The following is a 13,125-nucleotide window of genomic DNA, read 5'->3' on the forward strand; positions in this document are numbered from 1 at the left end:
CTTTCATTTGATCTCAAAGGTACTACAAGATCTCTCCACAGACTAACACGGCTATATCTTTCAGTAGCCACATTACTGCACTACACTCTTGTAGTGCTCCTATTATTCCACTTCCACTGCTCTAGCTGCCTCCTCCTGTTGCATCCTGGGGCTTGTAGTCCAGCGAGGCCTAAGAGCTCCTTGGCTGAGAATTCTAAATGCCTCTCCTTAAACTGCAAATCCCAGAATGCAACAGGAGGGGGCAGCCAGAGCCCCGAAAGTGGAACAATAGCAGCAGCACTATGAGAGTGCAGTGCAGTAATCTACACTTAGGTCTTCTCTATCAGAAGAGAGAGAGAGAGAGAGAGAGAGCTCTGGTGCCACAACAGACTACAATTCCCAGGATTCAGTAGCACTGAGGCAGGGCAGTAGTTAAAGCGGCCTCAAACTGGATTATTTCTGCAGTGTGGCCAGATATTCATGAAAACAGGTCAAGGAAAAGCAGTGTGTTGAAGCAGGTATGGAAGAAAGAAGCTTGTTTTTTTGTGGGTTTGGCAAAAGCAAGGACCTTTATTGTGAAAGTGAGTGTTTTGTTTGTTTGTTTGTTTGTAGTATTGATACCTTTCTCTTCACCCAAAAAGGCTCTAAAGTTGTAAATTAATTGTTAATTAGAGAGTTCCCTGCCCCGAGGCTTACAATTTGGGGGGAGAAAGGGGGCTGCCGTTGGAGGGGAAGAAACAACAGCCCGCCATTGACAATGGCGTTAATGTAACGAGAAGGCAACGAGGGTGAGGAACTAATTCCTAAACTACTTTTGAAGGGAAGAAAGGAACAAGAGCAGCAGCATCTCCTCCCTTTCCCCATAGCCATTCCTCTCGGGAGTTGGAGGTAAGGAAGGAGAGCATTCACGCTATTTCCCCTCCAAAGGAGACGGCTTCCCTTGCAATCTCCCTCCTCCTTTCCTTGAAGGAAGGAACAACAATCCCCCCACTCACTTGGCTTTAAAAAAACCCTCCCTGCGCCTCCCCCTTCATGACTACAACACCCGGCAGGCCTTGCGGCGGGAGAGTAGTCTGCTGGGAGTTGTAGTTTCGGATTTAATTAATGTGTTCTCTCTAGGGATATCTAGGCCTCCACTCTATGGTTAACTTTAACTAATAGTTGCACTGAAAGACCTAGAGATTCCTAGAGAGAACACTCTACTAGGCCTTTGGAGCTCCTCCAGAGCAGTCCTAGGGTCAGTGTCTGTCGGAGATTCCTAGACAGGTGTCCTCTCAAGTATGTCCCTCCATATTCGCTAGGCTTAGGGGCACAAGACCCCCATGAATATGGAAAAACTGCAAATAACCAAAACACCATGTTTCTCTAGGAATCTCTGGGTCCTCCAGGGCAACTCTGTGGTCAACGTCGGACAGACACTGACCCTAGGACTGCCCTGGAGGAGCTACAAAGGCCTAGTAGAGTGTTCTCTCTAGGAATCTCTGGGTCCTCCAGGGCAACTCTGTGGCCAACGTCGGACAGACACTGACCCTAGGACTGCCCTGGAGGAGCTACAAAGGCCTAGTAGAGTGTTCTCTCTAGGAATCTCTGGGTCCTCCAGGGCAACTCTGTGGCCAACGTCCGACAGACACTGACCCTAGGACTGCCCTGGAGGAGCTACAAAGGCCTAGTAGAGTGTTCTCTCTAGGAATCTCTGGGTCCTCCAGGGCAACTCTGTGGCCAACGTCCGACAGACACTGACCATAGGACTGCCCTGGAGGAGCTACAAAGGCCTAGTAGAGTGTTCTCTCTAGGAATCTCTGGGTCCTCCAGGGCAACTCTGTGGCCAACGTCCGACAGACACTGACCCTAGGACTGCCCTGGAGGAGCTACAAAGGCCTAGTAGAGTGTTCTCTCTAGGAATCTCTGGGTCCTCCAGGGCAACTCTGTGGTCAACGTCGGACAGACACTGACCCTAGGACTGCCCTGGAGGAGCTACAAAGGCCTAGTAGAGTGTTCTCTCTAGGAATCTCTGGGTCCTCCAGGGCAACTCTGTGGCCAACGTCCGACAGACACTGACCCTAGGACCGCCCTGGAGGAGCTACAAAGGCCTAGTAGAGTGTTCTCTCTAGGAATCTCTGGGTCCTCCAGGGCAACTCTGTGGTCAACGTCGGACAGACACTGACCCTAGGACCGCCCTGGAGGAGCTACAAAGGCCTAGTAGAGTGTTCTCTCTAGGAATCTCTGGGTCCTCCAGGGCAACTCTGTGGTCAACGTCGGACAGACACTGACCCTAGGACCGCCCTGGAGGAGCTACAAAGGCCTAGTAGAGTGTTCTCTCTAGGAATCTCTGGGTCCTCCAGGGCAACTCTGTGGTCAACGTCGGACAGACACTGACCATAGGACCGCCCTGGAGGAGCTACAAAGGCCTAGTAGAGTGTTCTCTCTAGGAATCTCTGGGTCCTCCAGGGCAACTCTGTGGCCAACGTCGGACAGACACTGACCATAGGACTGCCCTGGAGGAGCTACAAAGGCCTAGTAGAGTGTTCTCTCTAGGAATCTCTGGGTCCTCCAGGGCAACTCTGTGGCCAACGTCCGACAGACACTGACCATAGGACTGCCCTGGAGGAGCTACAAAGGCCTAGTAGAGTGTTCTCTCTAGGAATCTCTGGGTCCTCCAGGGCAACTCTGTGGCCATCGTCCGACAGACACTGACCCTAGGACTGCCCTGGAGGAGCTACAAAGGCCTAGTAGAGTGTTCTCTCTAGGAATCTCTGGGTCCTCCAGGGCAACTCTGTGGTCAACGTCGGACAGACACTGACCCTAGGACTGCCCTGGAGGAGCTACAAAGGCCTAGTAGAGTGTTCTCTCTAGGAATCTCTGGGTCCTCCAGGGCAACTCTGTGGCCAACATCCGACAGACACTGACCATAGGACCGCCCTGGAGGAGCTACAAAGGCCTAGTAGAGTGTTCTCTCTAGGAATCTCTGGGTCCTCCAGGGCAACTCTGTGGCCAACGTCCAACAGACACTGACCCTAGGACTGCCCTGGAGGAGCTACAAAGGCCTAGTAGAGTGTTCTCTCTAGGAATCTCTGGGTCCTCCAGGGCAACTCTGTGGTCAACGTCGGACAGACACTGACCCTAGGACTGCCCTGGAGGAGCTACAAAGGCCTAGTAGAGTGTTCTCTCTAGGAATCTCTGGGTCCTCCAGGGCAACTCTGTGGCCAACGTCCGACAGACACTGACCCTAGGACTGCCCTGGAGGAGCTACAAAGGCCTAGTGGAGTGTTCTCTCTAGGAATCTCTGGGTCCTCCAGGGCAACTCTGTGGTCAACGTCCGACAGACACTGACCCTAGGACTGCCCTGGAGGAGCTACAAAGGCCTAGTGGAGTGTTCTCTCTAGGAATCTCTGGGTCCTCCAGGGCAACTCTGTGGTCAACGTCGGACAGACACTGACCCTAGGACTGCCCTGGAGGAGCTACAAAGGCCTAGTAGAGTGTTCTCTCTAGGAATCTCTGGGTCCTCCAGGGCAACTCTGTGGCCAACGTCCGACAGACACTGACCATAGGACCGCCCTGGAGGAGCTACAAAGGCCTAGTAGAGTGTTCTCTCTAGGAATCTCTGGGTCCTCCATGGCAACTCTGTGGTCAACGTCGGACAGACACTGACCCTAGGACCGCCCTGGAGGAGCTACAAAGGCCTAGTAGAGTGTTCTCTCTAGGAATCTCTGGGTCCTCCAGGGCAACTCTGTGGCCAACGTCCGACAGACACTGACCCTAGGACCGCCCTGGAGGAGCTACAAAGGCCTAGTAGAGTGTTCTCTCTAGGAATCTCTGGGTCCTCCAGGGCAACTCTGTGGCCAACGTCCGACAGACACTGACCCTAGGACTGCCCTGGAGGAGCTACAAAGGCCTAGTAGAGTGTTCTCTCTAGGAATCTCTGGGTCCTCCAGGGCAACTCTGTGGTCAACGTTGGACAGACACTGACCCTAGGACTGCCCTGGAGGAGCTACAAAGGCCTAGTAGAGTGTTCTCTCTAGGAATCTCTGGGTCCTCCAGGGCAACTCTGTGGCCAACGTCCGACAGACACTGACCCTAGGACCGCCCTGGAGGAGCTACAAAGGCCTAGTAGAGTGTTCTCTCTAGGAATCTCTGGGTCCTCCAGGGCAACTCTGTGGTCAACGTCGGACAGACACTGACCCTAGGACCGCCCTGGAGGAGCTACAAAGGCCTAGTAGAGTGTTCTCTCTAGGAATCTCTGGGTCCTCCAGGGCAACTCTGTGGTCAACGTCGGACAGACACTGACCCTAGGACCGCCCTGGAGGAGCTACAAAGGCCTAGTAGAGTGTTCTCTCTAGGAATCTCTGGGTCCTCCAGGGCAACTCTGTGGCCAACGTCCGACAGACACTGACCCTAGGACCGCCCTGGAGGAGCTACAAAAGCCTAGTAGAGTGTTCTCTCTAGGAATCTCTGGGTCCTCCAGGGCAACTCTGTGGCCAACGTCCGACAGACACTGACCCTAGGACCGCCCTGGAGGAGCTACAAAGGCCTAGTAGAGTGTTCTCTCTAGGAATCTCTGGGTCCTCCAGGGCAACTCTGTGGTCAACGTCGGACAGACACTGACCCTAGGACCACCCTGGAGGAGCTACAAAGGCCTAGTAGAGTGTTCTCTCTAGGAATCTCTGGGTCCTCCAGGGCAACTCTGTGGTCAACGTCGGACAGACACTGACCCTAGGACCGCCCTGGAGGAGCTACAAAGGCCTAGTAGAGTGTTCTCTCTAGGAATCTCTGGGTCCTCCAGGGCAACTCTGTGGTCAACGTCGGACAGACACTGACCATAGGACCGCCCTGGAGGAGCTACAAAGGCCTAGTAGAGTGTTCTCTCTAGGAATCTCTGGGTCCTCCAGGGCAACTCTGTGGCCAACGTCGGACAGACACTGACCATAGGACTGCCCTGGAGGAGCTACAAAGGCCTAGTAGAGTGTTCTCTCTAGGAATCTCTGGGTCCTCCAGGGCAACTCTGTGGCCAACGTCCGACAGACACTGACCATAGGACTGCCCTGGAGGAGCTACAAAGGCCTAGTAGAGTGTTCTCTCTAGGAATCTCTGGGTCCTCCAGGGCAACTCTGTGGCCAACGTCCGACAGACACTGACCCTAGGACTGCCCTGGAGGAGCTACAAAGGCCTAGTAGAGTGTTCTCTCTAGGAATCTCTGGGTCCTCCAGGGCAACTCTGTGGTCAACGTCGGACAGACACTGACCCTAGGACTGCCCTGGAGGAGCTACAAAGGCCTAGTAGAGTGTTCTCTCTAGGAATCTCTGGGTCCTCCAGGGCAACTCTGTGGCCAACATCCGACAGACACTGACCATAGGACCGCCCTGGAGGAGCTACAAAGGCCTAGTGGAGTGTTCTCTCTAGGAATCTCTGGGTCCTCCAGGGCAACTCTGTGGTCAACGTCGGACAGACACTGACCATAGGACCGCCCTGGAGGAGCTACAAAGGCCTAGTAGAGTGTTCTCTCTAGGAATCTCTGGGTCCTCCAGGGCAACTCTGTGGCCAACGTCCAACAGACACTGACCCTAGGACTGCCCTGGAGGAGCTACAAAGGCCTAGTAGAGTGTTCTCTCTAGGAATCTCTGGGTCCTCCAGGGCAACTCTGTGGTCAACGTCGGACAGACACTGACCCTAGGACTGCCCTGGAGGAGCTACAAAGGCCTAGTAGAGTGTTCTCTCTCGGAATCTCTGGGTCCTCCAGGGCAACTCTGTGGTCAACGTCGGACAGACACTGACCATAGGACTGCCCTGGAGGAGCTACAAAGGCCTAGTAGAGTGTTCTCTCTAGGAATCTCTGGGTCCTCCAGGGCAACTCTGTGGCCAACGTCCGACAGACACTGACCATAGGACTGCCCTGGAGGAGCTACAAAGGCCTAGTAGAGTGTTCTCTCTAGGAATCTCTGGGTCCTCCAGGGCAACTCTGTGGCCAACGTCCGACAGACACTGACCCTAGGACTGCCCTGGAGGAGCTACAAAGGCCTAGTAGAGTGTTCTCTCTAGGAATCTCTGGGTCCTCCAGGGCAACTCTGTGGTCAACGTCGGACAGACACTGACCCTAGGACTGCCCTGGAGGAGCTACAAAGGCCTAGTAGAGTGTTCTCTCTAGGAATCTCTGGGTCCTCCAGGGCAACTCTGTGGCCAACATCCGACAGACACTGACCATAGGACCGCCCTGGAGGAGCTACAAAGGCCTAGTGGAGTGTTCTCTCTAGGAATCTCTGGGTCCTCCAGGGCAACTCTGTGGCCAACGTCCAACAGACACTGACCCTAGGACCGCCCTGGAGGAGCTACAAAGGCCTAGTAGAGTGTTCTCTCTAGGAATCTCTGGGTCCTCCAGGGCAACTCTGTGGCCAACGTCCGACAGACACTGACCCTAGGACTGCCCTGGAGGAGCTACAAAGGCCTAGTAGAGTGTTCTCTCTAGGAATCTCTGGGTCCTCCAGGGCAACTCTGTGGCCAACGTCCGACAGACACTGACCCTAGGACTGCCCTGGAGGAGCTACAAAGGCCTAGTAGAGTGTTCTCTCTAGGAATCTCTGGGTCCTCCAGGGCAACTCTGTGGCCAACGTCCGACAGACACTGACCATAGGACTGCCCTGGAGGAGCTACAAAGGCCTAGTAGAGTGTTCTCTCTAGGAATCTCTGGGTCCTCCAGGGCAACTCTGTGGCCAACGTCCGACAGACACTGACCCTAGGACTGCCCTGGAGGAGCTACAAAGGCCTAGTAGAGTGTTCTCTCTAGGAATCTCTGGGTCCTCCAGGGCAACTCTGTGGTCAACGTCGGACAGACACTGACCCTAGGACTGCCCTGGAGGAGCTACAAAGGCCTAGTAGAGTGTTCTCTCTAGGAATCTCTGGGTCCTCCAGGGCAACTCTGTGGCCAACATCCGACAGACACTGACCATAGGACCGCCCTGGAGGAGCTACAAAGGCCTAGTGGAGTGTTCTCTCTAGGAATCTCTGGGTCCTCCAGGGCAACTCTGTGGTCAACGTCGGACAGACACTGACCCTAGGACTGCCCTGGAGGAGCTACAAAGGCCTAGTAGAGTGTTCTCTCTAGGAATCTCTGGGTCCTCCAGGGCAACTCTGTGGCCAACGTCCGACAGACACTGACCCTAGGACTGCCCTGGAGGAGCTACAAAGGCCTAGTAGAGTGTTCTCTCTAGGAATCTCTGGGTCCTCCAGGGCAACTCTGTGGCCAACGTCCGACAGACACTGACCATAGGACTGCCCTGGAGGAGCTACAAAGGCCTAGTAGAGTGTTCTCTCTAGGAATCTCTGGGTCCTCCAGGGCAACTCTGTGGCCAACATCCGACAGACACTGACCATAGGACCGCCCTGGAGGAGCTACAAAGGCCTAGTGGAGTGTTCTCTCTAGGAATCTCTGGGTCCTCCAGGGCAACTCTGTGGCCAACGTCCAACAGACACTGACCCTAGGACCGCCCTGGAGGAGCTACAAAGGCCTAGTGGAGTGTTCTCTCTAGGAATCTCTGGGTCCTCCAGGGCAACTCTGTGGTCAACGTCGGACAGACACTGACCATAGGACTGCCCTGGAGGAGCTACAAAGGCCTAGTAGAGTGTTCTCTCTAGGAATCTCTGGGTCCTCCAGGGCAACTCTGTGGCCAACGTCCGACAGACACTGACCATAGGACCGCCCTGGAGGAGCTACAAAGGCCTAGTAGAGTGTTCTCTCTAGGAATCTCTGGGTCCTCCAGGGCAACTCTGTGGCCAACGTCCGACAGACACTGACCATAGAACCGCCCTGGAGGAGCTACAAAGGCCTAGTAGAGTGTTCTCTCTAGGAATCTCTGGATCCTCCAGGGCAACTCTGTTGCCAACGTCCGACAGACACTGACCCTAGGACCGCCCTGGAGGAGCTACAAAGGCCTAGTGGAATGTTCTCTCTAGGAATCTCTGGGTCCTCCAGGGCAACTCTGTGGTCAATGTCGGACAGACACTGACCATAGGACTGCCCTGGAGGAGCTACAAAGGCCTAGTAGAGTGTTCTCTCTAGGAATCTCTGGGTCCTCCAGGGCAACTCTGTGGTCAACGTCAGACAGACACTGACCCTAGGACTGCCCTGGAGGAGCTACAAAGGCCTAGTAGAGTGTTCTCTCTAGGAATCTCTGGGTCCTCCAGGGCAACTCTGTGGTCAACGTCGGACAGACACTGACCCTAGGACTGCCCTGGAGGAGCTACAAAGGCCTAGTAGAGTGTTCTCTCTAGGAATCTCTGGGTCCTCCAGGGCAACTCTGTGGCCAACGTCCGACAGACACTGACCCTAGGACTGCCCTGGAGGAGCTACAAAGGCCTAGTAGAGTGTTCTCTCTAGGAATCTCTGGGTCCTCCAGGGCAACTCTGTGGCCAACGTCCGACAGACACTGACCCTAGGACCGCCCTGGAGGAGCTACAAAGGCCTAGTGGAGTGTTCTCTCTAGGAATCTCTGGGTCCTCCAGGGCAACTCTGTGGTCAACGTCGGACAGACACTGACCATAGGACCGCCCTGGAGGAGCTACAAAGGCCTAGTAGAGTGTTCTCTCTAGGAATCTCTGGGTCCTCCAGGGCAACTCTGTGGCCAACGTCCGACAGACACTGACCCTAGGACCGCCCTGGAGGAGCTACAAAGGCCTAGTGGAGTGTTCTCTCTAGGAATCTCTGGGTCCTCCAGGGCAACTCTGTGGTCAACGTCGGACAGACACTGACCATAGGACTGCCCTGGAAGAGCTACAAAGGCCTAGTAGAGTGTTCTCTCTAGGAATCTCTGGGTCCTCCAGGGCAACTCTGTGGTCAACGTCAGACAGACACTGACCATAGGACTGCCCTGGAGGAGCTACAAAGGCCTAGTAGAGTGTTCTCTCTAGGAATCTCTGGGTCCTCCAGGGCAACTCTGTGGCCAACGTCCGACAGACACTGACCATAGGACCGCCCTGGAGGAGCTACAAAGGCCTAGTAGAGTGTTCTCTCTAGGAATCTCTGGGTCCTCCAGGGCAACTCTGTGGCCAACGTCCGACAGACACTGACCCTAGTACCGCCCTGGAGGAGCTACAAAGGCCTAGTGGAGTGTTCTCTCTAGGAATCTCTGGGTCCTCCAGGGCAACTCTGTGGTCAACGTCGGACAGACACTGACCATAGGACTGCCCTGGAGGAGCTACAAAGGCCTAGTAGAGTGTTCTCTCTAGGAATCTCTGGGTCCTCCAGGGCAACTCTGTGGTCAACGTCGGACAGACACTGACCATAGGACTGCCCTGGAGGAGCTACAAAGGCCTAGTAGAGTGTTCTCTCTAGGAATCTCTGGGTCCTCCAGGGCAACTCTGTGGTCAACGTCGGACAGACACTGACCCTAGGACTGCCCTGGAGGAGCTACAAAGGCCTAGTAGAGTGTTCTCTCTAGGAATCTCTGGATCCTCCAGGGCAACTCTGTGGCCAACGTCCGACAGACACTGACCCTAGGACCGCCCTGGAGGAGCTACAAAGGCCTAGTAGAGTGTTCTCTCTAGGAATCTCTGGGTCCTCCAGGGCAACTCTGTGGCCAACGTCCGACAGACACTGACCCTAGGACCGCCCTGGAGGAGCTACAAAGGCCTAGTGGAGTGTTCTCTCTAGGAATCTCTGGGTCCTCCAGGGCAACTCTGTGGTCAACGTCGGACAGACACTGACCATAGGACCGCCCTGGAGGAGCTACAAAGGCCTAGTAGAGTGTTCTCTCTAGGAATCTCTGGGTCCTCCAGGGCAAGTCTGTGGTCAACGTCGTACAGACACTGACCCTAGGACTGCGCTGGAGGAGCTACAAAGGCCTAGTAGAGTGTTCTCTCTAGGAATCTCTGGGTCCTCCAGGGCAACTCTGTGGCCAACGTCTGACAGACACTGACCCTAGGACTGCCCTGGAGGAGCTACAAAGGCCTAGTAGAGTGTTCTCTCTAAGAATCTCTGGGTCCTCCAGGGCAACTCTGTGGTCAACGTCCGACAGACACTGACCCTAGGACTGCCCTGGAGGAGCTACAAAGGCCTAGTAGAGTGTTCTCTCTAGGAATCTCTAGGTCTTTCATGTTTCAGTGCAACTTTTAAAGTTGACCATATATTTTCACTGGAGGACCTAGATATTCCTACAGCGAACATATTAATCAAACCCGTGAATAATCAAATCCGCAAATATGAAAGCCACAAATATGGAGGGATGAGTGCATATGTACACATATTCTATATACACACACACACACACACACACACATATGTTGTAAGCCAACTTGGGTCCCAACTTGGGAGAAAGGCGGGATAAAAATAAATAAATAAAAATGCAAATAAAGGCTGTGTTTGTAAAGATGTTTCTGGCAGGGTGACCAGCAGGCACGTCCTCCTTTTCTTTTTCCTCCAGAGCCTGTCTGTCCTACATTTCAAAATGTGCTCCATTTTCAGCATGGCTCCTAAGAAACATGGGGTTTAGAATCAGTGGTTCCCCAAACTGTGCTCTTTTAAGATTCCACCTCAACATTAGGAAGAACCTCCTGACAGTCAGGGCTGTCCGACAGTGGAACACACTCCTTCCTCGGAGTGTAGTGGAGTCGCCTTCCTTGGAGGTCTTTGAACAGAGGCTGGATGGCCATCCGTCTGGGATGCTTTGATTGAGAGTTCCTGCATGGCAGAAGGGGTTTGGACTGGATGGCCCTTGCAGTCTCTTCCAACTCTATGATTCTATGGATTTATATTTTTATTGAGTGTTTTTAGCTTTTCTTTGATTATGTCCTCCATTTTGCTCGAATGTCCTCCATTTTGTGGTTCATTGTCCTCCTTTGTGGTGAGAACACCTGGTGACAGCTGCCTACACTTCTGCCTATTTCTGTCCAGGAGGAATTCCAGAATGTCCTCCATTTTGAGCAATACTAAGAAGCATGGATTTGTATTTCTGTTGAGTGTTTTTTAGCTCTTCTTTGCTCAAGCCCTCTATTTTGCTTGAATGTCCTCTATTTTGAGCATCACTAAGAAGCATGGATTTATATTTCTATGAATGGTTTTTAGCACTTATTTGCTCAGGCCCTCCATTTTGCTTGAATGTCCTCCATTTTGTGGTTCTTTGTCCTCCTTTGTGGTGAGGACACCTAGTCGCAACTGGCTACACTTCCGTCTCCTTCTGTCCGGGAGGAATTCCAAAATACCCTCCATTTTGAGCATCGCTAGGAAGCATGGATTTGTATTTCTATGAGTGTTTTTTTAGCTTTCATTGGGTCCTGTCCTCCATTTTTCTTGCATGCCTTTCATTTTGTGGTTCTTTGTCCTCCTTTGTGGTTAGGACATGTGGCCACCCTGACTTGGACCAAAATGCCAAGACAAGGGTGGCCAGGTGTCATAACTGCAAAGGAGGATAAAGCACCAGGAAATGTAGGTCCTTCAAGAAATTGCATGGAGTATGTGCCAAGTCTCCTGTGGACTTATGGCAATCCCATGAATTTCAAAAGGATTTCTTAGTGACCATGATATCTACCCTGGCGGTGCTGTGAGAAGTCAGGGGATTATTGGGGGAAAATCCACATGCAGATGAGAGAAATACAGTAGAAAGAAGAATGTTTAGACCCTAATTTTACCTACTCAGTATGGTGGTTAATGAGGATCTTTGTTAGAAATTTGGAAAACTAATTTTTATATGACCACAGCTGCTAAGAGTAGTGTATGAAGTTAAGTGGAAGTTAAAGGAAACGCCGGACATAAATATGTGGCCAGATAAGTTATACAAATATATGCAAATAGATAAATTAACTCAATTGATAAGAAGGAATCCAATAGAGAATTTAAAAGGGGATAAGTTTTATTATAGGCCTGGCATAAGGAATTTTGTTTTGGTTGGTTTGGGGGAAATAAGGAATACAATAAGATTTATATTGCTTTGTAGGGTGTACGGAATTGTTATGTAAAGATAAGAAGTATGATTTGAACATTACGAGGGTATGGGAGGATATGAAGAAGCTGGGAAGTTTTCTTTTTCATTTTGTCAGTCTGTATGAGTTTGAATGTTGTGTAATGTTTGATGTTGTGTGTAATGTTGTAATATTTTACTTATGTTTTATCTTTTTTAAAATACGAATAAAAGAGTGTGTATATGTGTGTGTGTGTGTGTGTGTGTGTGTGTGTGTGTGTGTGTGTGTGTATAAAGGATTTCTTGTTGTCAGTAGCTGCCTTCAAGTCGGTTCCAACTCATGGAGACCCTGTGGATGAGACATCGCCAAGAATCCCTATCCTCCACTTCCTTGCCCAGGTCCTGCAAGCCCTTGCCCATTAACCCCCCCCCCCCCCCTTGAGTCTATACATATGGTTTGTGGTCTTCTTGTCTTTCTTCCAGCCCCCACCTTTCCTAGCATTATTGTTTTTTCTAGTGATCTGTGGCTTCTCATGATTTGGCCAAAGTATGATAGTCTCCAACTTGATCATCGTTGCTTGCAATGAGAGCCTTGGTCTGATCTATTACCTCCAGCTAATATATTTGACGAAGAGACTAGCATAATGAATTTTGTGCCTTTTGATTGTTCTAATAAGGGTGACACTACCATGTGAATTTTGAAATTTGTTTCACGGTCAACAACATGGCTATCCTATTTTATTTATTCAGGCAGGCTTTTAAATGTTTAATCATGACACATTTTTATTGTAATTTTTTAAAAAAAGGTTTTGATCTTTTGAACTGTCTTGGGCCTCATTCTGGGAGAAAGGCAGCATAAACATGAAATAAATAAACAAACAATTTTTAAAATTATTTTTTAAAGAATGTGAATGCATGAACTTAGCTGATGAATAGGGGATTCCTAAATTAGGGGAAGTAGCTTGTCTATCTTTAGATTTTTTTTGCAGGTTGTTCCTTTCAACACATGATAATCTTAATTTGACTCCTGTTATTGTGCTTTGCCTGTTACAACAGATAAATTCATACCCAGGCCTGATAGTATGGAGGCTTCCTAAGATACCCACTAGACTGCACTTTGTCTACAAAGCAGTGTAGGATAGAGATAGGTCCTGATCTTCTGAAGGATGTGCTTTGTTGCTCAAAATGGAGAGGGATTTTTTATTGCTGTTCTTTTATAGCTTTTTTGTTCCTACTCCCATCATAATGGTGGGTCAAATCTTGGTGT

At 51.3% G+C, this 13,125-nt stretch overlaps 1 protein-coding gene across 3 annotated transcripts in view; it reads left to right on the forward strand.

Annotated features, from left to right (window-relative positions):
- Window positions 1–336: 336 nt before the first annotated feature.
- The window catches only part of LOC149314043 (non-homologous end-joining factor 1-like), a 164,224-nt gene continuing 151,435 nt past the window's right edge, over window positions 337–13,125 (forward strand). For all 3 annotated transcript variants that reach the window (XM_089523359.1, XM_089523360.1, XM_089523358.1), the window contains exon 1: window positions 337–497. The gene's annotated coding sequence lies outside the window, so the exon portion shown is untranslated. The remainder of the gene's footprint in view (window positions 498–13,125) is intronic.

The sequence above is a fragment of the Sceloporus occidentalis genome, unplaced genomic scaffold (assembly GCF_023333645.1).
Source record: "Sceloporus occidentalis isolate IW3139 unplaced genomic scaffold, rSceOcc1.0.p SCAF_4, whole genome shotgun sequence".
NCBI classification, from domain to species: Eukaryota; Metazoa; Chordata; class Lepidosauria; order Squamata; family Phrynosomatidae; genus Sceloporus; species Sceloporus occidentalis.